The 27,124-nt window shown below is 38.6% G+C and overlaps 1 long non-coding RNA gene across 1 annotated transcript in view; it reads right to left on the bottom strand.

The window, feature by feature from the left end:
- The window catches only part of LOC311088341, a 64,686-nt gene that overhangs the window by 19,030 nt on the left and 18,532 nt on the right, over nt 1-27,124 (bottom strand). Inside the window, exons 3-4 of the long non-coding RNA XR_014607492.1 lie at nt 20,867-20,992; nt 14,214-14,282 (exon numbers count right to left, since the gene is read on the bottom strand). This is a non-coding gene — a long non-coding RNA (uncharacterized lncRNA). The remainder of the gene's footprint in view (nt 1-14,213; nt 14,283-20,866; nt 20,993-27,124) is intronic.

Raw genomic sequence — 27,124 nt, 5'->3', positions numbered from 1 at the left:
AGTTCATAAGAGTCATTTGTTTGGGAATCGGACCACACTGATTGTGCTATATGTTTTTTAACCACTAAAAAGAACTGGATCATAGGAGTAATTTATTCAGGAATCAGACAACATTAGTTGGCAGAAGAATGCAAGAAGCTTTAACAGAACTGAACGTCATTTAGTTCTGGTATTTTTCCCAGTTCCAAAGCCCATCAAGGTGTTGATCTGATAGGGATATCAGACAATGGAAGAAGGCATGGAATTAATATTATCATGTGAAGCAGATGCAGGATAAATACAAAGCTCTGTTATGAATCTCTAGATGGCGCAGGCTAATGGGTTCTTAACTCAACCTGCTTGCATTCACATCATTCTCTAAATCAATCAGCTGTGCCCTTTAGACTCTATAGGGCACAGCTGATTGGTTCCTGCTGTATCAGTAGCCAATGAGCTTGCATGCTCAACTTTCAAATACTTGGTCTGCATTTTCTGTAGCAGTGCAGCAAGTTTTCAGAAACCCTCCACCTTCCCCAGCTCCACAGATCTGCTGGGGACAATTCATTTACACAATAATGTTCAGCAGCAGCATGTCTTAGCAGCAGCGTGTCGTGTATGTATTGGCAGTAGCAAGTCCCGTACTTGCTCTGCAGCAGCAATAACCAACAGCAGCTTAGCAGATCTATTCCACCAAGACCAAATATATCAACATTGTCATACCCATTACCATGCCAAACACTCCGAGAGTTGTCATGACACAACAATAATACTGATGAAGTTGACGTGCTTTCAGAGGCATTGTTTGAAAAAACCCTTGAACAAAAGGTTTTACAAATGCCCACTAATTAAGAGTTCACTAATTAAGAGAATGAAAATTAGCAGCAGCTGGATCCAGTGCCAAACAGTCAACTTTATCAGCAAAAGAGAAGAAACGCCTATAATTTGTTTCCAGTGAGAAAACATGTACAGTTCAATCCTTCATGCATAAAGTTGGTCCTAGCATCGGTACCATGCTCTACTTGACAGGTCAAATGACACCTAACACTTCCGTAAACATAACATAACAGGCTGCCTCTTCAATTTGATGCTACCTGCACACAAGCACAGAGGGCAACTGGAGATTTAAAAAAAGAGGCAAGGAAAAGGAAGGAGAGAAAGGTACATGTCCCATCATCTATTTTTATGCTTCTTTTAATTTACATTTCCCTGCCCAGCTGATAAAAGCGGACAGGGAACACAAGGACGCTGACACCTGGATATCTGGCGGGCGGCAGAGGTCAGCTTTTAACCTGTCAAAAGCGCAGTACTTATTAGAATAAATCTCCAGACTCACCAAAGGGCAGCACTGGCCCCTGGTTCTGGCTGACCCAGGGTGGGGCAGAGGGCCTATGCTCTGATGTGCAGATATGAACTGAATGTCCATAATGAAACGCATGTTCAATGAGGGAGGAAAAAAGAAGGGAGAGGGCTGGAAAGATGTAAGGGTTGAGGGACAGCACAAACATAAAGCCAAGGTAACAGGGATCATCACTTCTTTTAGACACCTTTCTGTGGTGTCTGTAGCTTAAAAAAAAAAAAAAAAAACCTGACATTGCCCAGTTGAGGTCAGGGCACCATTTTCAATTAGGAAAGTATGTCAGAGGAAAAACAAACGCACCCAAACCCTATAAAATTTTGATATGGATACTGGAAAATATCCTGAATAGTCATCAAACTTTGGATCGTTTTAAGATTATTGTGTGTGTTTATGTATGTTTATGTAAGATTAAGTGTTTATGTATTTTTTATATATATATATATATATATATATATATATATATATATATATATATATATATATATATATATATATATATATGTGTGTGTATGTATGTGTATACATATTTGTGTGTATATACATACATACACACATGTGTGCGTGTGTGTGTGTGTATAAATAAATAAAATATCACTTATAAAAGGAAAAATCAATCCAATCAACTTCTAATTTTGTCAAATTATGCAAAAAGTGTGAAAATATTTAATTGTGTTGTCAATACAGTCTCAACCATACCATTCCGAAAGTATTTAAAATGTTATTTCCAAAAAAGAAAAGAAGAAAATGCATCCATGTCCACCCTTGGTCAAATGATGACCCTTGCTTCTGGCTATTGGTTACACATTGTTAATGAAGTCCCAGAATTGGAGATATTCATTTGAAGTTAATGAAGTTATATTTGGGTTATATTTTGGGTTAAAGTTTTTGGCTGCTTTCTCAGTTTAACACACACACCCAAAGTGAAATGGCAGAGAATAGAGAGACAACTCTCTACCAAATGTAGATCATTGCCCTGAAAATACTGATGACCTCTGACCCCACCAAAGAGGATGAAAGCAAGAGATCGTCATAAACGATAGAATGGAAAAATCAGCCAGCCCGCAAAGACAAACACCACACAGGAAGAGCTGGAGGCAATCGCTCGGCACTGAATCAACACCGCGTCAGTGCCCTCCCGAGAGAAACCGCATTACCGCCACACCTGAGGATTGCTCTCTGAATCGCCTATAACACAGCCAGAGGGAAATGACGCCTGTGACAGGCTGCGTGTCTGAGCTGACCCTTGAACAAATCCAAAGCTTTAATTGTGCTGCTTCTGCTCTGGGTGTGGGGAAAAATGAGGTCAGATCCGATGGATTGGACTAGAGCATAAATAGGGAAAAGTTAAACAAAATGGTGGCATAGGTTGAACAATGCAGCCATCATCAATCACTTCGAGAAGTTTCCTGCAGGAAGCACACTCACTCTGCTTCCCTACACGCTGGTGCGGCCGTAGGGTCTGGTCAACCAGGTGACCCCCAGCGGCCCTTTGCTATGACATCAGAGGCCCCTGATGCTTTGCTGGCAGGCACTGAGAGGAAGCCCCTGGAGGTGGCATTTGCCACAGGGCCCTGGAGTGCAGCCCATCCTACTCAACAGGAAGCAGAAGCATATCAAATAGTAACAGGGCATTTTGCGCAGAACTGCATGAAGATAAAACTCAAAACTCTAAAGCCCAGACACACCAAACTGACGCCAAAGAACTAGCGCTGATGAAAGCCGACTGTGTTGTCGCCTGCGTCGGGGGGAAAAAGCTGCACTTGAACACACCGAGAGAACTACAGCCGACTGTCAGCTAGAATGCGCGTTCTGCGCCTGCGTGTAAATGAGACAACTGTCTATTTCTGAAGATATATTCATCTTTATTCGTCATTCAAAAAGGGAAACCCACGCTGCAGATACACAAACCATAAACAAAGCAGTGCGTGCTTAGCGGTTTGAATATCAATCCTGCTAAACACTTTCTTTATTCCACTCCACTCATGTTAATATTTAAATATTCACCAAGGAACACTCAGATAAGATGACGTAACATTAGAACAGCCTTCTATCTGTACCGTTTTGACTTCTTTGCTTCGTGCACTGACTCGTTCACTAAGCTGAACAGCCGATCAGAGTTCTCTCTCTCACCGACGGCCCAACGCCGATTCAACATGTCGAATCGGCCGAAAAAAAGCAGACGAAGACCAATTTCAGCCGACTGTGCTGAACCGTGCAGAACACACTGAGAAAACTTAGTTGGCCAACGCACAAAAACTGCCCGACGGCCGACCGTCGGCTTGGTGTGTCCCGGGCTTAACACCCAACGCAAAGACTGTGAATCATGCCTTGAGACCTGCATGTTTAGATCCAGCGATGCTGAGAAGACTTCCACATCATGAGAGTCTGGCCGTTGATTTAGTAGGAAGTCTCCAGCTTTAATGAACGTGTTTTTCGATCATTTTGAAGCTATGGACCCAAAAATATAATGACCTTCTGCCTAAAATATAAAGGCAGCCATAAGTTTTTGGTATACTACCGATCAAAAGTTTGGGGTTGGTAAGATTTTTTTAATGTTTTAGAAAGAAGTCTCTTATACTCACCAAGGCTGCATTTATTTGATCAAAAATAAAAACAGCAATATTGTGAAATATTATTGCAATTAAAAATAGCCGTTAATATATAATTTATTCCTGTGATGGCAAAGCTGAATTTTCAGCACTTTGTGTCACATGATCCTTCAGAAATCATTCTAATATGCTGATTTGGTGCTCAAGAAAAGTATATATTTTTATTATCATCAAGGTTGACAGCAGTTGTGCTGCTTTATATTTTTATGAAAACAGTCATACATTTTTTTTTTTTTCAGGATTCTGAAATGCATTTATTTAAATTATAAATCTTTAGTAACATTATTAATGCCTTTTCTGATCAATGTCACACTTCTGATCAATGTAATGTATCCTTGCTGAACAAAATATTAATATTTTTATTTAAAACAAAACAATAACACTTACTGACCCTAAACTTTTGAACAGTAGAGTTTAACAATAAACAACAACAAAAATTCACCATCAGAATACTTTTAGATGCATCATGCCAAGGAGATACAAAACTATTACTGTCAATATAACAAAATAATTACCCAAGGATCCCAGTTTGAAAATCCCTGCCCTAAGTATTTTCTTCCCCAAGTAGAAGTACTCTGAAATTATTTAGTAAAGGTTAACACCTTCAATTTTGTGGCCTCTAATTAATTGAACATTTTCAAATAACTTGAAGAGCTGTCACTTTTAGACAACAGCACAATTACATCAGTATAAGTTATAGAAAGAGGACAGGAACACTTAAAGTGAAGATGCTGCAGGAAAGACAGAATGTTGCTGCTTCCTTCCCCTCAATGAGTGAGCCATGAGCTACAACCACTGATCCTGAAAGCAAAAAACTGCTCTTTAAGCTTCTTCTGATAAAAATGACTACTTACTCAGTAACGGACCAAAAAACAAAAGCAAATACTTTGGCAAATCCATCCTCAGTCAATCAAACACACGTGGCTTTGTCACTGAAGTTGACACCACTGGAGAAGATCAGAAAAAAGTCTCTTTTGATCTCCTGACCTGCTTCCTCTTCAGAGGAACACAGCATGACCTGAGCTCACCCCTGCTTTGGACAGAGAGAAGATCCCCTGTCTGAAGCTTTCAGGGCTGTTCGTCATTAGTTGCTTAAAGACAGCCCTCAGTGCCTAAAAAAAAAGAAGACTACTTCAGAACTTTCTGGTTCAGCCCTCTCTTTACGATTCTGACACAGGTTCACAACGGCTAATTCAATTTCACCCTGCTGCCCTGGCCGCCAGGCTGCAGAGACGTGCATCTACAAGATACGGCCTTGCAGCCACCGCTGGAGATCCGGGAGGATTTTGGAAGCCCTCGGGCGGCCTCGAATGTAATAGACACAGTTAACGAGATTGTAGAGGGGGCAGAGGAGGATGAGGCGCAGGTACAGCATGCCATAGGCTTCCTTCGCACCGGTGTGGTGAATGTACGGGCTAGACCACCCACGTGGAGAATGAAGACTCTCACTCGGCAAACTTTTATCAGGTGGAGGCCGAAGTGTGTGCGACTCTCTCAAGGAGATTTGGAAGACTTAGAGGGGAAAGTAGCGGGGGCAACATCTGTGTGGTGCACCATCGGCTTCGGTTCACTTATCGGAGCGCTCGCTCCTTGCACCAGATGTGACTCGGAGGTGGGCGTGTGTCGTGGCGAACGGCGGCGCAGCAGCGGGCAGCCCCCCTCTTCTCCTCTCAATACCTGACAGCTGCTGACCCGGAGGAGCAGAGGAAGAAGAGAAAATTAAAGTCAGACGGAGAAGAAAAGGAAAGAAATCACACTTTATAATGCATTTCAGTTCCTGGAGGGCCACTGATAAGATGTGTCATTCCACAGGTCTAAGTGTGGCCAGTTGCTGGAGCACAGTAAGTTGGTTACTGCCAACTCATTTACATCTGGATCTGGAACCTCAAAATGAGGTCACGTTGGTTATTATAATAAATGCATAAACTTAATGAATAATGAGCACTAATTAGCTGACTTTTGGTTAGCTCATTTAAAGCACACTGATCGCTTCAAATGAAAATAAGGGATGAGTACAAGATTCATCTATTTTTAGCAATATTCTCTCTATTTTTATCTACAAACACCACCCCTCCCACTTCAAGCTTTGACGAACAATCACACAATTAGACAAACAATCTGATGTGATGATGAAGAGACGAGATTGGAGGAGAAAAGAGAGAAGAAAGTCTTGCTGTGCTGAAACACACCCCTTCAGATGCTAGTGTATAGACCCTCAGCAGGAAACACTGCTGACTCCTGGAGAGAAGTGTGGGTGAACAATGCCCAGCGCAGAGAGGGAGTGTGTCACTGAAACCACAGGAATCAAAGGGACACTTATAGTTACCCCACACGTCCACTATAACAAACACTTCCTGCCCTGTTTGCACAAACATGCTGAGAGCTTCCCATGTAAATGTAGCAGTCGATATGAATGTGTGGAGGTGCACAACTCAATCTACATTCAATCTGTATAGGCCTCTATCTCAATCATTATACACAGATAGACACAAAACAAAGCAGGACTCTGGAAGAGGTAAAAGAGACCCAGTATTCGCCGGAATTAAACCATGCACGCACCTCATTGAGTGGTTTTTGCATTTACAGCATAAAACTGTGGCAGTACAATATGATACAATACAACATTCAATAAAATGTCAAATTTTGAAAAGAACTAAAGTAATTTAGACCAACTTTGACTTAAAGTGCTACTGTATATATCAGGCAATTTATGGTTGACAAAATTATGTCATAAGTATATTTTTTATATAAAAAAGGCCCAAAAATGGCTCATTCAGAATTTAGTTACTATGTGTTTTATAAATGTCTCTAAACAACCATGATGGAAACATGAGATGACAGACAGCCAGACACATCAAAAACACATGCAACTGAGAGGTAGCTAAGTAAGTGCACAAAACCTGCAGGTGCTATACAATGTGGCCAAGTGATTCACATTCTACCTCGATTCCACAGAGAGAGAGAGAGATGCGCTGTTATCCACTTTTAATAAATATTTAAAGCCAAGCCCGCAGTTTAAGTGCACCAGAATCTCATCTGAGTATCAGGGCAGCATGACTAAATATCAACAGACAAGATCAAATGTCCCCCAAGTTGTCACGCCCTTATACACTCAATTGTGGCCAGGTGGAGCCACCTTCAAACACAAAAAATGGATTCTGGATCGGAAATACAGGTGTATGTCAGATATCTAATTGGGTAACAGACTCTACAAGTTTTAGGACTATAGTTAGATCAGTTATAACCACTGCCAATAACTTCACAATTCTCTGGTGCTGGTGATAGCCATGTAATCTGCTAAATTATGTCTACTAAAGCCAACTTCATCACATCTAGTTAACAGACAACATGTCATTGATACCTGCAGGCACAAGCCAAAAGGCAAACCAGTGAGATACGGTTGACACACATGGACAGTTTCTGGAGATACTGCCATGTTATAAATTATCTAGAGATCATTCCATCTACTGTTTGTGAAGCTAAACACTGTTCTGAAGTCAGCTGAGAGACAAACATCATGAAAGCAGAGAGGTTTGAGCCTCCAGCTCTGTCCTTACCACCTTCTGTGAGCAGACGCCTGATGAAAGACTGGCGACTTCACTCAAGCAATTGATCACATCAACAGACCTTACATCAAATGAGGTATGAAGTAAGCCTAATGCCCAGCCTGAACTAGATACTCGGTCATTACAAAACGAAGAAGGGACCACCCTGTAGAAAAAAAAAAAAGAAATACGGAAAAGAGGTCAGCTACACGGTGGGCATACAAACTGTCAAGAATCATACTGCTTAAAATCGTACAATGATGATGGCAGTACGAATGAATGTGTGTCATTAACTCAACTCAAAAGGATCAAAAGGATACTATGAAGTCCACTGCTTTGTGCCTACTGCTCAGTCTGATTTACTATTGACCAAAAAAAAAAAACCTTTTTAACCTTCCATTGGCCAATTACAAGATATTCAGTCCATCACATGACATAATCAGCACAGTGAGGTTAAACTTTCAGCTTGTCTTTGATGTGAAACAAGAACACTAACAAGCTCATGGATAGCCAAAACAGTAGTACTTCCTCAGAGAAAATAAGACTACTAAAATACTAAAATTATGAAAAAAACATAAATAAACTTTTATATTATAACAACTAAATTCATAAAATCAGTAAACAAATTATTTTAATATTACATTATATTATGCCTAAAGGAATCAAATGTATAGAGTTCTCTTTGTTTATTTCATTTCTCGTGTTAAGATGCTTTTGTTAATGTAGCTTTTCCACAGACAGTCAGAGGCACCCCGCCAAAACTCAAATATAGCATGTAAAAAAGCCATAAAAGGCTTTATCAAACCTGTCTAGAACGAGCTGGACTATTGCCAAAATGTCTACCCACCCCCCAAAAAACAATGCTTTCCGAGCAACAAATGACATTTTGTATAAAAACTATATACATAAAGGCCCCTTTAACTTCAAAATGTCCAGTATCAAAAGAGTGTAACATGTAAAAGGTGCTATTTAAGGCTAATCAATAATAATCTCACTGTAGGAAAACAAAACCTTCACATACAAAACCCTTACAGGGTTGTGTTTTTCTCTCAAATCTGTCCAAAGATCATTCCCTTCAATAAACCCAACCAAAACAGAAATTTATAAAGTAATAGTTTCAAAATGACCTCTGTCAAAGTTCAAAGGTCTCCATCTGTGTATGAATTACAGTGACACAAAAGAGTGATGACCCTAGAACAGCTTCCCTGTGACTACCTGCTGCTTGAAAAACACTGGCCAGACATTAAACCCGAGCGTACTGAAAGGATCAAATGGGGCCAGCAAATACTCCTGATCTCAGACAAAATGGAAGACCGGGCGAAGGAGACCCTCCTTCAGGACGCTTCAGACCAGATGCAAGAAGAGAAATAGTCAGGCCAAAGAGAGGAGAAAGAGACAAAGGGCAAAAATGGTGATTTTAATGAAACACAGTTAGACTGATAGTTGATAATAACATTTCATATTTAACATTAAACAGACCCTGTTTTGCTCTGATAAGAAAAACTGGCCCATGTGCAGACTATTAGTCTCATAGAATTATCTCATAGAAAATAATGCAAACTCTTAAAAGGATCATCATGACTGACTGACTTCTGTGGAACAAAGATATTTTGAGAAATGTTTAAACTATTACCAACATTCTACACAATATCTTCTATCATGTTCCACTGCACATAAGAAAAAAAAAAATCATACAGGTTTGTAACAACATGAGGATGAGTAAATGACAGAATTGTTTTTATTTATGGGTGAAATATCTCTTTAAGCTACAAATTTACACTCCTATATCCACTCATTATAAATGACTGATACAAATGCACACTCATGGCATCAGGACACGCTTACATTATCTCTGTTTATATTACACTCTGCTATAATACACACGCAAACACGCACAACAGCTGATCATCTGTGGTAAAGAGCTGACGGGGCCGTGAAATGTCCAGAATAGATCCTTCCTCCTTTCATTCATCCATTACCGCACGGACGAGAGCAGAAGGACAAAGAGGTACGGAGAAAGATGAGCTGAGAAGCTCATGATTCAGATGTGTGATATATAGGAGTGCAGAATGAGGCAGAACGGCCACAGGGGCTGCTCTAGGAGCAACATCAAATGCTCCTAATCTTAACCGTAGAGATAATCTAAACTGTAGATTAAAATATAGTATTACACAGTGATACGGCACTGGTTACGTAAAGCTTTTAAACTTGGAAGCTTGCACAAATCAAAAGACTAACCATTACAGCTATCTTTGCCAGTCGTGTCATTGAGGTGATCTAACATCCGGAGGAAGCACTCCAAATCAATAGTTTTATGTTTAGTTAAGTCTCATGATATCAAGATATGTTATTAAGAAGCTTTCCTGACCCGATTCTGTAAATGCATCGGCCACATTTACAATTAACACTGTACACACGAACACCAAGATGTTCTGCAATCTCACAAAAGAGCGATGCACAGACATTGAAAGTCACAATGAAACCAAAGCAGCAACAAACCTTTTCTTTCGTGAAAAAAAATAAAAAGAAGACTTGGTTTTATCCATCGGTTGTCGATTGGATGGACTATGGAGGCAGATCTGAGTGCAAGTTTGCAGGTAAAGGGACAGCGTTTTTAAGCAAACTAAATGAATGGAGAAATCTGGCATAAATCACCAGAAAGAAGTCTTCGTCATTTCACTGGAAGGTTATGACATTTTGATTAAAAATAATGAACTAAAAAATGTTTTCGAAGAAAATTCAACATATGCATGGATTAATCGCTTACAAAAAGATTAATAAAATGGAATTAGATGAATTTCCACTTCATGCTGACTTTAAAATTCTGAACAAACAATAAATGTTAGATATAGATATAAATAGATAGATATTATAAATAGGCTATACTTCTTTGTTAACAAAAAGAAAATGAAAACACCCCAAAAAATAGGTTGTATGCTACAAGTACATTTAGCCATTAAAACATTATAATGTGCAGTAACGAAGATGGATAGATATCCCTTTTGACATATCAATACCGTTTAAATTGTAAAAAGTCTCTTTTCAGGAAAGATTTTTGAAAATTCTTGGTAAGATAATCCTTAAAAATCTAGATAAAAGAGGCCAGAGGGTGATAAATTAATTTAAATTATAAGTTAACATAAAGAAAAAGTACTTTAAGAGATAATGCTCTTATTGGGTTAGTTATTTTATAAAGATAAAAAAAAAAAACTTGGTGCCAATATATTGAGCTTTACTGTCAAAAAAGGGCTAAAATTCAGTTTTACATATAGACTCATTGTTTAGATACAAACATACTTATTCCTGCAACAAACATGCACAAACACACCACACCCACATGTGCCTTAACCAAATATAAAAAAATAAGCCATTTTTGTAATATTTTTGTGTAAATGTAAGTCTTTGGGCTTTCAATAAAGCAATGTGTGATATAAACATTATCTTTTTCTAAAAAGAGATGAGCACAAAAGCAGATCTTCACTAACCCAACAACTTCATCAAGCAAGAATTTCTAATTTAGAAGCCTGTTACCGGTGTTGTGTTCCTGTGTAAATCTCAGAGCTGGAGGAGACACCTGGCTCGATGCTTTCCTCTCCCCCTGACACTGCAGCTATCTCACTGTAAGCATCATTAATGCAAGCCTGTGTCCCACCTGCTGGAGGTGTGAGATTGACCTCTCCCCTTGGCCGGCAGGACTGCTGACACAGGCACCTGCCATGGCGCCCTGCCCCACGCTGCAGTTCCCTGCGCTGGGCCGAACTTACTCCAACCTGCCCTGGCCAGCCCGGAAGTCAGATCCCACAGTACTTCATTATCTTAGCAGTTAAAGGACAACGTCTCCCCTCATCGGCTCTGTTTACTGAAAGCTGTTACAGGGAAATGAGTCATTCCAGATGACCTGAAATGGATCCCAAAGATTAGGGTTGAACGCTGAATGCGATCAGTAAATTATTTAAAAGCATGCGAGAGAACATAATAATAACGCACCACAACATAATAATAATCATATTGGAAATGAACAGATATGGAAAATGTCACCATAATCACATAACTGTGGGGGCAACTGATAGCATTTGGCAAGAATGATAAAAGCACTTGTGAAAACCCTATAATTTGGTAAGATGTGGATTCTTTTCTCTGTAGCTTTTTACTTTGTACTTTCATATCAGGGTAAGTGGTGCTAAATTCTCCTGTTTTCTTGCTTTCAAAAATCAAACAGTAAGAGATATCATTTCCATTCATGCAAATAAATGCAAGTCTTTACACATTCCAATTAGTTGTTAATCGACTAAATCATATTCAATTTATTAGTTAGAACCTGTTCCAGCCAATTCGTCCTAATTTCCACCAGCCCTTCACACCGGGAATTTGGACCACTAACCGACAGTGATATAATTGTTTTGTGCCAAAGTCGTTTCTGAAACTCCACATATGGTGCCAGGTATCTCATCTATTTGACTCAAATCTATCAGTACTAAGAATTCCTTAGCAGCTCATTTTCATTCAGTTATGCTTCAGTTGTATTCCAACGTGACAAAAAAAAAAAAAAAAAAAAATCAATTTGATTCGAGCTGGTTTCAATCATGATGCCATGTTTAGAGGCCTCACCATGTCTAAATGTCATTGCATGCCTTGTTTAAAACAGAACTATGTTACTTTAGCAGTCACATTTCAGGCTTACCTTGGTTTAGAGAATCCCTGGAGGGTTTTTCACACACCTCATCCAAGTTTATGTTCAGTGAAATTCTTTTACACGTTATAGTATATTCAAACACTACAAAGGTCTGCTCTATGAATTCAGAATGAGCAGCTCAGCCACATTATCTCTTGGTCAATTCAAAAACAACGTTTCAGAATAAGCAATGTACACTACAGCAAGGAACCCACACTGGATGTACTTCATATGCACAACACTTCTCAGTAAGGAGTAAGTAGTAGGTTTAAAGAGCAAGTAAACAAACTTCTACAATTTTAAATGATTAAGGCAGGACAATTATGAAACCATAATTGCTAAGAAAATTCAGATGCATGTCATTACAGCTCACTTCAGAAAACAATATTTGTCAAATGAAAAATGTATAAGCTTAAATTGTCATTGTGGTTTCTTGACTATAAAACTATAGATACACACTATAGATGTTTCAAAACAAAGTGAGTAGCAACCTTTTAGACATTAAAATCATGAAATGGTTTGACAAACATGTTTTCTTTCCTGTGTGTGTTCACACATTTCCTATTGAAACAGGAAGTTGGGGCAGGACATATCACAGAACTTTTTTGGTCAATTCTTCTGGTTGAAGGGATAGTTCACCAAAGAATTCTGTACTCACACATGTCTTTCCAAACCAATATGACTTTTTTTTTTTTTTTTTGTGGAACAAGAAAGATATTTTGAGGAATGTCTTTTTATTTTTTTTATTTTTTTATCATACAATGGAAGTCAATGGGCACCACAAGTATTTGGCTAACATTCCTCAAAATATATTTTGTGCTCCGCAGAAGACAGAAAATCATGCATTATATATATCGCCAAAATTATATATGTGACTATGTCACAGAGCAGATGGATGGTCACTCAAGTTTGCACTTTACTGGGCATGGCACAAACAAAACTGGGATAAACATGTAAGATCAAAACCAGAAGCTGGTTAGTACACAGTGCATCAATGTTGCTCAGAAGTCAGCAGCGAGAGATGTGAGACTGCTGATGACGTTGCTCCGCCCACAATATCATGTATGCATCAGCCAATGGCAAGTTTTCCCAATTTATGCATGAATTTAACAGCATTATTTAAACTCAGTTACACACACACACATTATGTATGTATGTATGTATGTATGTATGATTAATGTGAAGCATTTAAGTTGTTACTTGAAAAAACAATTAAAATTTGTCTAAACTTTTTTACTATATGCTGATGAACAGTAGCCTACTTCTAAAAGACAAATAAAAGTTGAGTTGGAAGTTGGGGCAGGACATATCACAGAACTTTTTTGGTCAATTTTCTTATAAGAAAAACTACATCTAATATATATATTAGATGTAGTTTTTCTTATAAGAAAATTAAGGTTTTTGTGTACTGTATAATACAGCCTGAACTGTCTCTCTCACTGCAAGACAAAACATACTCCTCCTGTCCTACTAAATGTCTGGCATGTTTTCCAGAAGCATGTGGAGGGAATGTCTATGTCTCTTCTCGCAAAATGGGCACAAGCACAACCATTACAGTCAAAACTGTGCTCCTGGTAGAGAGAGCCAGGGTAAATGGCAAGAAAAAGTAAAGGATTCACTATTGATCTGCAAAGACTGGCCTCACCCCAAGGAGGAAGGGTTATCTCTGGGCTGTCCATCAAACATACATTCCTTTGAGACTCACCCAAGTGTAAAGGCAACACTGCAATCACACCCCCCCCCCCCCCCCCCCCCCAAAAAAAAAAAGACATACAGCGCTAATCTATATCACTTGATATTTCAGTCATTAGTTGGTATACTGTATACATCCATTGCACACAAAGAAAAAAATGCACCTAACCCATGTTAACAATAGAACTGGGCTCCACATTTCCTTTAACAAAATATAAAATAGCCTGGTTTCTTGTATATTCCACAAGGCCAGAAAAAGACTGTAGACAGCATGAACGGCTCACAGTGATGCTCAGAGGCAGGCTGCTGGAGGAAATTATCCCTTTGATACTGTATTAAAGAAGCCAGACTTGGCTCACCACAAACCGTAGATCTAGTCTCATTAGCAGTCCATGGACTTGCACCTCAGACATTCTGCTTCCTGTTCACTGCAACAAAGAGAAAGACAGAGGCAAAGGAGTTCAGATAAATAACCACACAGCATCACCAACAATCCAAATGCTTAAGACGCATCTGTGAAATATAGATGACTGGCTGAAAATGTAAAAGCCATCTGTACATATGGCCTTTGTTAGAAGTTGTTACCAAAGAGGAAGCTCACAGTTAGAATAAAAAAAATCATTGCACAGCATTTTGTGATCATGCAGAAATATTACGAGCTGTACAAATAATAGCATGTGCACATTAGAGTAAAACCAGGCTTATCACTGATAATGAAAAACACCATACAAAGGCACAGTGGGCGACTGTCTTTTTTGGGATTTCAGGAAGTGCATAAATAAGGGGGCTATAAATGAATCCAATCCAAAAGCACTCTACAACAATGCGTTTATGTTTTCCTTTTTCCCTAAATATGAATTAGCAAGCCATAAAAAGCAAAGAAAAACACCACTGATGCACAGGCTTTCATCTTACACATTAAAGGACACGGGGGCGCAATAAAAACAAGCCTCCTTCCTGTTGGGGCACTAAGAAGGTTATGAGGGTCTCTATTCACATCTTCAGCCCACGCCTTGTAATGTGTTGGACGTGTCATGATGTCCGTATCCAATTTAGTGTTCTTTTGAGTTAGTGCTTTCAGAATATTGTCTGACTGAGTACATGGACCTTGGTTATTATCAACCTGACACTGTAAACTTCCATCTTATAAATGCGCTGGAATGTAAAGTCACGATGAAACAGAAATAGCGACAGACAATTTTTCTTCCATTTTGTGACATGCATCCAAGTGAAACAAATGAACATAGGCTAAAAAATCCATTGGTCATTGACTGGAGGCAGATCGGATGAACGTGAGCTTGCAGTTGATTGAGCAGGGCTGGGGTCTAAATGTTTGGTGAAATACGTTGCCAGAGACCTTTGATATTTTAATTTAAAAAGGCAAGGTCAAAAACACTTTTAAAAATAAAACGTATGCAAGGATGAATCATTCACAAAAGGATATAAAAACATGCCTTTAGAAAATAGATTGAGTTGAATTAATTTTTATTTCATGCTGACTTTAAGGTTTCTTAAAAAGAAAAATTGTCATTATTTACACATCCTCATGTCTTTTTGTGGCTTACTTTCTTTTCTGAAACCTAGCAAGAGAAATACGATGAATCTACACATTACAATGAATGGGACTGAGGCTTTCAGTTTCAAGGATCAAAAAGGACCATAATCAAAAGTATCAGACAACTGTATTCCATGTCTTCTGAAGCTATACAAAACTTTGTGTGAGAAACATACCATAATGTAAGACTATTCACAGAAAACTGACATCCACAGTTGCACTCCTTCATGGGAGTTCAGGAGAAAAGAGGATATTCATGAACAAATTATTCTTAAGTTGGATCTTTTCAATGAATGAGTTTGCAAAACAAGTCTTAATGATTCATTCTTGAATCAGACTCATGTATTTCTCCACTTCAACCCACTGACTCAATTGTTTAAGGTAAAAGCTTATAACACATAATATAATGTATTTATTATATAATATTATAATCACATAACCTCAGTGGACATGGACTTCAGTGCTAAAGTCAAACCACTTTTATGATACCTTTACAGTGTTGCAGAGAGAGAACGACCAATTGAAGAAAGTCGTAGAGATTTGGAATGACATGAGGGTAGGTAAAGGACAGAATTCTATATTTTGTGTGGCTAAACCATTCCCTTAACAAAATGCAGAACTACTTTCATGCTCATGCACAGTATGCGTTGCTTAAACTAATACTTAGAGCCGGGAGAAGAGAGCCATGCATTTTTTGTTAGGTGAAAGAGGGTGCCTCTCCTCTGCTTGGCTCTTCTCTTTCAGAGATGCCCCTCTTTGAGAGTCACATAAGACAGCTTACAACCAAACCGGCCTGTGGAGGAGATGCATGTAATTAAGCATTCTTTGCCGTTTTAGGCACAAGTGGTGAGACAGACTAGAGACGCCCCACACATACACACAAACACACTCCCACAAAACGCACACGATGCCCCAACCAGCCGCCATCCACCTGACAAGTGACAGCACAATCTGATTAAATGCCAGAGGAGGAGGAGCCAGCCTGGCGACCACGACAGGCCAAAAGTGATCACCATGGAGATACATAATTACAGCTGTCAACGCGTCCACCGTCCTGCTGGCATCACCCTGATTGCTCACAGCAATAATGATAGACAAAGCTTTGCATGCTCTCGTCCACCTCAAAACACAATATAAGCATCCAGCTAACATGCGACAGTCACATGAGCGCACAACAGTGGCATTTTAATTAGTTTTTTTTTTTTACCCTACTTACTTTCTCTCTCTTTCCACACCACCTATACCCTCCCTCTTTCACGTGGACAGGCCACAAGCGCAAGTGTTATTACATGAAGCTCCCGCTGTAGCATTAATTGAAGAAAGATATGGTGGGACAGAGGCAGTAGGGGGTAGAGCGCGTCCATTATCACTTGTGCCTTCAACAGGTCTCACGTTTGAAAACTGCAAATTGCAAAAACTTGCAAGGGCAAAATTTTTGACATTACTTGATCTGCAACCATATGGTGAAAACCTCCCTAAGAAGAAGAGAAGAAAATAAATGAATAAATATAGGAGGGGGAGGAAGGGTGGGAGAAGATGAGGGACAAACAAATCCAGGAAATAATTATTTAAATGGTGTAATTAAGGGGTTTTTTTTTACTTCAGAGGGGGGAATGTCAAGTGCTCTCTTCTTTTGGCCTCTCCTTTGTGGATGTCCTTGCTTCCTATGCTATATGTGACAGTGACAATAAACATACTAAAGACGTTAAAACTACCTCCTGCGGGACGCTTAGGGGCGAGACAAGTTCACGCTGGGTGTACACACTTCTCTTTTTTTCTTGCTGAAGGTTGATTTGAGTTTGTTTCTTTAATTAAGTTGGACTCACATACATATTGGGGAATTAGTTCATCCATTTATTTATTTTTCTGTGCAATTAACAAAGCTCTGTCACCTTATGGTTGCTCTCTTTGGAAGTGAATGTGACCTCAGGTGACAGAACGCATCAAGACGCCTTTGCCTGTGCCCTTTAAAAACACCAACATTTGCAGAAAACAAAAGTGTCACATTTCTTCTGTCTTTACTTACTTAAATTATTGTTCAGGTATATTTAGTATTGACATTGAAACTTAAGTATACTGTATCTCAACGTTTTCGTTCTCATCATATTCAGCCTCTCCTTGGTGTCCTTTAAAAACGATGCACATATCAGAGGTCATGAAAACATTGTTTCTTAAAATATATTTTTCCTGGCAATTCTCTGAATCATCTGCTAAGAAAAAAGAACAAACAGTTTCATAGAGGTCTTTGTGGATGCTGTAAACTTGGCTGTAAAGGGGACAGCGTATGGAAAATTTTAGAAAAGGATGTTATTGCAGCTGCTCCCATGCTTGATGCTGAAATGTCTGCTATTAATTACATATTTACTTAGAGCTGCTCAAAGGTTTAAAAGACAAGATAAGAAAGGAGTAGGAAGGGACACCGACCATTTCAGGCCTTGTTATCTCAAAACTCAGCATTGTATCATGCTGTTTTGTGTTTATGAAGAAGGGTCTTTGTATTGTTGTGTTAGAGGAAAAACAAGTTAGTTTTCCTTCCTCTAATATCATTTAGTGGCAAGATATTTACAATCCAAAAACTGTAGACATTCTAATAGTTCACCCTGAACTCATTAGCATGGTACGAAATGTTTACACATACATTTTTGTATGTTTGGTTATTGCTGAAATGTAAAAATTGGGCATATTGACAGCATCTAAAATGCAAGTATTTATGCACAGCTATGAACTGTTGATTTTCCTTTTAAAAAAAGATTTGTATTGTAATATTTTACAATTATATTGATTTTTTTGAGCCCCTATCTGTGCTACATTCTAAAACTAAACACTTCTTGATATAAAATGCACAGTTACAATCATTTTAATTACAAAACACTATTATATTGATATTTTTATGTTATGAGACTAAATGTTCACTCATTTTAACATTTTAAAGTTTATAATTGTGTAATCCTTCAAAACGTGTTTAATACGACATCATAAATCACACAGAACAGAATGAAACCGTTATAAAAAGGGATATTAATCGATTCTCATTTTGATGAACCGTTATCGATTCTTAAATCCCAAGAATCTATGTAGTCTCTGTTGTTTTCAGTTGATGCGTGAACAAAACTAAAATTATTTGTAGCACGCCTGCAATCCAATAAATCACAATAAGCTCTGTTACTTTTGATATGAAACAAAGCCTCAGATTTCAAATTCTGTCAATTATAGTAGCTGCCTTGTTTCAAGCAAAGCATGCAGTACACATGACATGAACCGATCATCTCTTCATCTTTACTACTAGTTACAGCATGAAATAAACGTGAATAAACATCAGAAGGTATGTTGAAAGATACATGAAATGTATCATGTCTAAAGTAATCGCTCAATCGGTGTTTCAACAGCAGAAAAAATATAATATAACTCGATAGTTAGCAACAACAACAAAAAAACTCTAGAAATTAGCATTTTGCTAAATATATGAATTATGACATATTACATTTCTACTTGTTCTTCAATATTTAAAGGGCCCTTATTATGGATTTTTGCAAATGACCTTTCATGTAGTGTGTAACAGCTCTAAGTGAATGAAAACATCCTGCAAAGTTTTAAATCTGAAAGTGCACCATATATAAAGTTATTGTCTTTCAAAAGTAAGAGTCGACTCTGAGTCAATGAAATAAATCGTTTTTCAAACGAGTCATTAGCCGTTTCGTTGTGACGTCAAGACGAAACATTAGCATATTGCCCACCAACTTATTGCGTGCGCAGACACCAGGGAAAACTTGAACACTGCAGCTGATTCCTGTGAATACTGGATAGCATCATGTCGAGAAGATGCTATGCTCTACAATGTGAAGGTAAAGACAGTTTTTTTTTACTGCCCAAGGACGAGCATGTGAAGAACCAGTGGTTAAAATTCATCTTTACCATGATATCACAGCAGTATAATCCTAAACTTTTGCTGTGTTTCCTTTATTTTACTAACGACTGCTTCTAAAATCTCGGAGTTCGCAAACCGCTTGCTCTTGAAAGATGGTATTTAAAATATTTAGTTTTATACTTAATACTGAGTTTTATACTGTGTAGGTCTCCTGCTAACTGGTCAACTCACATTTTTACTGTCTTACTGAAATACTTCTGCAATACTTAAGCATGGAGCAAGATTTGTTTTACCAATGTTTATGTTTCATCAGTCATTCCCGCTAGAGCTTGGCTAATGTATTGCATATATGGACTGTTATTGATGTGTTCATGTGTTCACCGCAATATTACAAAAATACTTAATAATAAATTAGCACAAGTAAAATAATCGGTTTGTTGATGGACATACTCTTGTTAATGCTGATGGTGAGGAATTACAGTTGCAACATCTCATAATGTACCTCAAACTGAGTAGTGTATCACTGAGAAACGTCCTGCTCGAGTTGTCCTTGCGATGGAGGCTCGGGTTGAATAACTAGTTCTTCCAATGTTTCATCATCGGACTCACGCTAGGATTGATATGGTAAAATCAACGTCATTGTTCGTTACTGTGTTTAGTTTACGGTGAAGGAAGCCTCAGGACACGCAGAGCTGACGTTGTTATGGCAATGGGCATTTTCAAAGGTAAAAAAAAAAAATAATTTCCTCATAAGACACATTTGCACATCACCTCATTTTCAATGATTCTCAAAGGACTCGTCAGATGAATCAATCTCTCTAAATCCCTCCTTTCCGCAAGCTACTCTGCTCTGATTGGCTTACTGCGTACAGCAGCGCGCGGAAAGGAGGGATTTAGAGAGATTGATTCATCTGACGAGTCGTTTGAGAATCGACTTATGAGGTCTTATGAATGTTACAAATGTGTCTTATGAGGATTTTTTTTTTTTTTTTTGATGCATGTAAACCTATTGTAGGAGACTACAAAACAACATTAGGGAACTTTAAAATGGCATAATAGGGGCACTTAAATGTTTGAACAGGCCTAAATCCACCATAAAAACAAATTTAATGACAGCCACCGTTTAAATGTTTATATTTCAATGTGCAATTTAAATGTTGGTATAAAAATCAGCTGTTAATTTTAACCTTTCATATTATAGTTATGTACAGGGTTCCCTAAGCAGTTTACAGCATTAGTCATGTCATGTACCTGATATATCCAAATTAAATCAAGCAAAACCTGGTGAATATGTTAAATAAATGTCACAGCATTTAAATGATTTATTTAACATTTAATAATACCCACTAATTAAAACAATTCATATACATTTGTATGGCTCTAAAGTGGTTTTATATTTCAATACTTTAATAATGTATATTTCGGTATTTATGCAAATGTACAAATGCTATACAAATACCTATGATTGCATATTTCATAGTTCCACAGGAGGGTAAAATTGACCAGATTAGCTCAAGACTTATGACTTAATGTAATATCAGATGAGTTCAGGTAGGGCCGTATGAAGTCACTCAAAAGAAATTTGCACATACCAATGGATAACAGTCTGTGCATGTTCCAAAGCGAGGTGGCAATGCCATTAACTAGCAGAACCCTGTGTCCCTTTCAGGCAGGCCTCCTGACACTCAGGGAACAGGGCTGGCACATTTGCTGAGATCCTGAGAGGAAGCAGAAAATGGAGGAAACATTAACTGTTAAATAAAACACAGGAAGCAGGGTTAACTGCCACTCCTTAAAGCTAAAGCCATTGGCGGTGTCTATTTTTTTGCCCAATTATCCTTGGTTAACAGGATTAATTACAGCTAACACTTTTCTTTTTCGTTCCCTCTCAGTCAGCGTCTAATAAATCTACAAACTAGCTCTCACAGACTGAAAAGGCCATCATAATTAGCATAACAAGTCACAAAATCATTACAGGCCTAAATTGCTTACAGAGAAAATCAACATCTTATGGCTTACAGGATGTTGTATGGATGATTTTTGGGGTGGGGGGACTGTTTAATTGAATAAAAATGTTGTGGTGGTCCTAACAGCTAAACCACATAAGGAGGTGGGGCAAGGGGACTGACTGACACAGAGACTTCAGTCGTCAGCCACACCCACTTCAGACAAGAGGCTGCATTAGCAGCAGATGGAGTGTGTATGAGAGAGTGAGAGAAACAGAGTTTGTGTGTGTGTGTGTGTGAACATTCATTCCTCTGCCAAATTATTTGTCATTTTACTCAAATACAAATGCTAGATTGCAGTTTTGTCATCTGTTCTTTCATTTCCAATGAAGCCGAAAAGTAATTGTGACATGACAAAAGCCTTCTTAAAAATGAAATGCGATGTTTGCATAAATATTACAGTCTTTGTGGTAAATATGTACCAGTGATTTTGGGTCATTCATCCAGTGTCTACTGCTACTTTATTCAGATGATGTGCAGTCCCTGAAATGCCACCAACGTACGTCACTACAGGTACAGCATTCATTTGTATACATTAATATGCACTATACGTACTGAGGTAAATTCCAGAGTTCGGCATTGAGAACACAGTCGGAAATTAGTCCTATTCATCCTATTGCTTTGAATAAAAAAGCTGTACAAATATCATTTCTAAATGCAATTGTCTAACATCATACCAGGCCTGCATGAGGACTTAATATGGATGACTGGTTCACAATTCTGATGCTACTGAATTTTGTTACTACTTCAAAGTGATCATCGGTCTCTTTGAAGCTTCTTCCATAAGTCTCTTTGTTTCAGACAAAGGTTTAGAGACAACCTTTCCTAGACAGTGCCTGGGTGGTTTTATTCACTTCCTCTTAAAACAATGCCCACTGGGACTTTCAAACACTTTAGTTTTGGTTTTGTAGTCGTTTATGCAACTGTTTTGGGGTTTCTCCATAATTTTGAAGGACAGTGAAAATGAAGCTTAAAAACGTTCGATATTTTCCAAAAAATGATGCCGCACAAGTAGACACAACATTGTTCCTGTTTTTGCTTGATCTCCATCTGTACAAACCCAAAAGCTCCTGCAACCCAATAATAAAGAAACTTCTGAACGGCATATTTATTAGCGTTTTTTATTATTATTTTTAACAACTATTTCTACAATGCTATTAAAAGCATGTTTTATGTGCGTTTAGAACTGAAAATTACCGAATTAATAGGATAATTTATTAAAAAGAAAGCATTTTCAAGGATGCTGCTTCCTCAAAAAAATAATCTGTTTACTTTTTACATTATTTAGAATTAACAGAACAGATAACTCATGACCTTAAGGGATGAATGCAATAATTATAAATGGCTGCTTGATTACATTTTCCCCATCTGCTTAATTATAAACACTGAAAAATATTCAAGCTAATTTATTCTTTTAAAAAAATAATACTTTGTAATCAATTTATTTGTATTACCTTTAAAATGTTTATTAAGAAAGAGAATCAATAGAAAGAAGACAATGGTATTACTGGATATTTAAATATCAGAAAATGTGGTTGATTGTTGAGCCTGTTGAGAGGTTTGCTTCTAATCACGTATGTACCCTGTGGTACATGTACAGCTGTCTGTTTGACAGCTTCCATCATATTGTACAGACCAGCCCCATGTTTGCCCATTAAAATTTACAGCTCTATTAAGAGTCCAAGTAAGCTAGTCAGATGCCCATTAATTTCCCTCATAATATTTTCATAGCAAATAAAAATGTGTTGAAATCTCATGAGGCCAAGGAATTCGGCTGAGTAAGTAGCTAACTATCGAAAAACAAGTAAATAAATATACAAAAGCTTTTATACAAAAGAATAAACATGTTTGTATTGCATAACTACTGCTTTAAATGTCTTTACATTACTTTGCCCAATTTAAATTTCTTAATATTTTAATATTCCCATTTGTCTTTCAGAAAAGATTTAAACGAACATATTTAACTATGGGTTCTTGAGTACACTTTAGTTGAAAAACTCCTTAACTCTTCAAATTTTGAAAGTTTTATGGCTCATATTATAATCATGTTTTCTGAAAATAACAACTTGCATCTGTGAAAAAAACATCTCCTGAGTCTGGCATGTATACATTTATGCATCTAAAAAAATAGTGTTTGTTCTTAAACGAGTCTGTTCGAGCCCTCTCCATCAGCACTGGTATTTCTTTGGTGACAGACTGGCTGGTCTGTGGCCGATCTGACTACAGGCGGCCCGTGCCAAATCTAGCACTATCGAGTCTGGGAGACGGGACACAGCGCAGCCAGCAGCTGACAACCAGTTAAGCTCTAGCCTCCTCCATTCGCCTGCTTTCACTAACCTGTCCTGACAAGTAACCAGATTAGCGTAGTCTTCCATCAGTGCAGGGGAGCAGAAAGAACAGATGGATCTTTCTGTATCGCTCCCCCCTCGGCTCCGAGCTCACCACCGCAGTGCTTAGCTCGCACAATGGCTGGGGCCCGGCCCCGTCGCAATCGATGTGCTATGAGTTAATTGTTGCTAACAGCTTTGCATAATGCTGTTCGGGGAATACCGATCTCCGTCTTCATATTCCCCTATCCTCCCGTCTTCTCCCCACAAACCACGAGCGCCTCAAAAAACGGAGGAAATTGGCAGACCCGTTTAGCGAACGCCCACCTCTGAGGGAAATCGGAGACCTGGATGATTAGGAAAAGCTAGACAGATTCAGATCATTGAATTAAAGCCATTTATAGGCATACCCATTGCTTGTGCGTACACAATGGCACAACAATGATACATGTACAGCAAACAAGACAAGGCAATGGCAAGGAAATAATTGAATGAATAATGTCAGAGGTGGAAAAACGGAGGAAAAGAGAGCAGACGGAGAAAACAAACTGCAATTTATAACACTTGTCATCTGCCGGGGGAAAAACTGAGCTTGTCTTTTTACAGTTTCTCTGGTATGTATCACTAAGTTTGCTCTAGTGAGCAGATGGGCGCGCTAATTAGCTCAGTTCATGCCGCAAGTTTGTTTATAAAGAGAGAATGGGAATCAGACATTTTGACACATTTTATTAACATATCATACCTTAAAGCTCTGCCTCCTGATACCCAGAAGGTGTTTTCCATCTATGCATACACACACACACACACACAGATGGCCACAACACCAAACATACATATGCACACACACTATATGCACACAGGTCTTGCAGCTATATACTTTAGGCTATGGCAGCTTAAAAATTTAACACATAAGTGCATCCCACTGTTAACTATTTACACTTATGAATCCAAACAACAATTTGACTTTATAGCGACTTTAAGTGTGCTTAAATGTTCCCTGGCAAACAAAACCTTAACATTGGTGTTGCTGCTAGCGCTATGCTTAGTTGTGCAGCTGTTGTCCTGAATGGTGTGACATATTTCTGTCACCTGACAATCGTCCCTCATCCCTCCCCGCTCTGTATGCGCACATGGAAGAGATGATGTCACTAACAGAGTTGCGGAGAGGGAAGCATAGTGTGTCTCTCTGCAAGGCTTGGGGATTCCTGCATGCTGTCATATCTGTGTCACCCAGAATCCCCACTGCGTCTCACTTGCACAGTCTTGCTCTGACCAGTCTGCTCTGACTGAACAGACAAAATAGTTTAGTAGTTTCTCACTCCTAGAGGTTTGTAGGTGTGTTAATTTAAAATGAATTTTGTTTAAAAAATATATAATAATTAAAAAGTGTATACATAGACCAACGATGAAAAAAAAAAAAGGGCGACAACACATCATGGGCCCTATCTTGCACCCAGCGCAATTGACTTTGTACACCGACGCATATATCATTCCTATTTTGCACCCGCGCAAAGCGGACATTTCCCTCCACAGACGCACGTCGGTTAACTAAGAAATACACTTGTGCTCCTGGGGGCGGTTCAGCGTAAAGAGGAGGCGTGTTCCGGCGCATGCTATTTTACAGGTTTAGAAAACAATTCCGCCACTGACCGAAAAAAAACAGTTTAAAGTCAGTGGCGCGTTGCGCATATTATTCATATGCTATTTTAAGGGCGCATGCTTGGCTTTAATCAATGTAGCGTGTGCTTTAAGTGTCACAAGCATACACTTTGATTCTCTCATCTACACACATACGCAGCAGTTATCATTTTTGCAAATCATTATAAAAGCATACATCTAGCTTACACATTTACCCAAATTATCATACGCCTGTTTAACCGAAGTTAATTTGGGTGTGTTTCTCCATCCCCAACGTCCCTGACGAGAACGTCGGTCTCCTCGGCTGTGAATATGGAACGCCAAAAGGGTCAAATTTCGCCACTAACGAAGCGCCTTTCATTCTCAAAACGGCGTTTAAGACGAAAAGACGCCGCAAAGTACGGCGTTCTGTGGTACAAACACCGCAAATTATTCATTATCGCCGTTTTTTGATCCAGTCAACAACGCCGTTTCTGACGCCGCAGGCCATCCATAATGCGCCGTAATTTGCGGCGCTTCTGTCTGACAAAGACGCCATAAAAAGCGGCGTTTTGTATAATATTATAATCAGCCCCTCCCTTTTCTTCAAAGTTCAGCCCATCTAATGAAGCAAATGGAAAGACATATGTAGTAGATTGTCGATCTGAATGATAGGGTTCTGTTTTTCTAACGTTGTTAGGACTAGTGTTTGGACTTTTATCGTGTCATATTTTTTATTTCTTCATTAGGCGCGTGTATCCCCCTTTTTCCTTTATCATATGTGGGCTGATTTTAGCCTCTGTTTACATTCATGTCTGTGAAATACATTAGATTTCCCAGCAAACTTACTACCTTCAATAGGGCATTGGTCTGCGTGCACGGGCAGTAATGTCGTTTTGCTCTTAGTGACAGGGGTTCGAATCCAAGGTCCGACCGTATTATTTTTTCGTTTCTTTTGTATTGGTCTGTTGCTGTATGTCTTTTAAATTTTGGAAGACTACCCGGTAGCTGACAACTGATTGAATAGCAGGCGGTATATGCTACTTTTTACGGAAATGACAGCTGGTAGCCTATAATAATGCTTTAATGCGTGTAGCAACTGTTACTGTATGCCTGCTTTGTGGGTCTGTTTGTATTGCTGATTATAATGATTTAGATAGGCCTAGATGCTTCACGATATAGTCCATCTCGCTTTTTAAGATCATAAAATGCGCAACTTTTTTAAGCCTTCTTACAGTGGCCGTTGTGGGTCCGTTTCTATTGCTGATTATAATGATTTGGAATGGATAGGCCTAGGTAGATGCTTCACGATATAGTCCATCTTAGAGCTTAGATCGGGCCCAAAAAATCAAGCCCGAGTGCCCGACCCCACCCGAGCCCGTGCACGTTGTGTCCGAGCCCTGCCAGGCCCGACACAAAACTGTAATTATGAGCCCGAGACCGATTTAAACTCGACCATTTTATAACCAGGGGCGGCGCCGGAAAATTTTTAACGTGCTGAGGGGGTGCTAGATATATTAGGCTATATAATACTATTAATAAATGAGCAAACATTGGCCACTTAATATTTAATATTCAATTATTTTAATGATCACAATTATTAAATTGAACAGGCACAACATTCAGCATTCAATCAAATATTCTTAAAGATTTATTATTAATAATGTTATTTCAACATAATATATCGTTATTTCAACTTAATATGTGTGCGTGAAATAAACAAGATGTGCATATGTAAATCCGTTGACACGCATGCATTGATTTTTATTAATAGTGTTTTCTGTCAGTGGCTGCAAAGATGAAGTTAACGATCGCCATCTCTGAACGCGGCTAGAGAGAAATGCACATAATTGATTACATGATCAGAGATTTCTTTTCGTTTTGAATTGTGTCTTTTAAA

Source organism: Abramis brama (genome assembly GCF_963993115.1).
Source record: "Abramis brama genome assembly, chromosome: 8".
Lineage (NCBI taxonomy): Eukaryota > Metazoa > Chordata > Actinopteri > Cypriniformes > Leuciscidae > Abramis > Abramis brama.
This window is presented reverse-complemented; position numbering and strand designations above follow the sequence as displayed.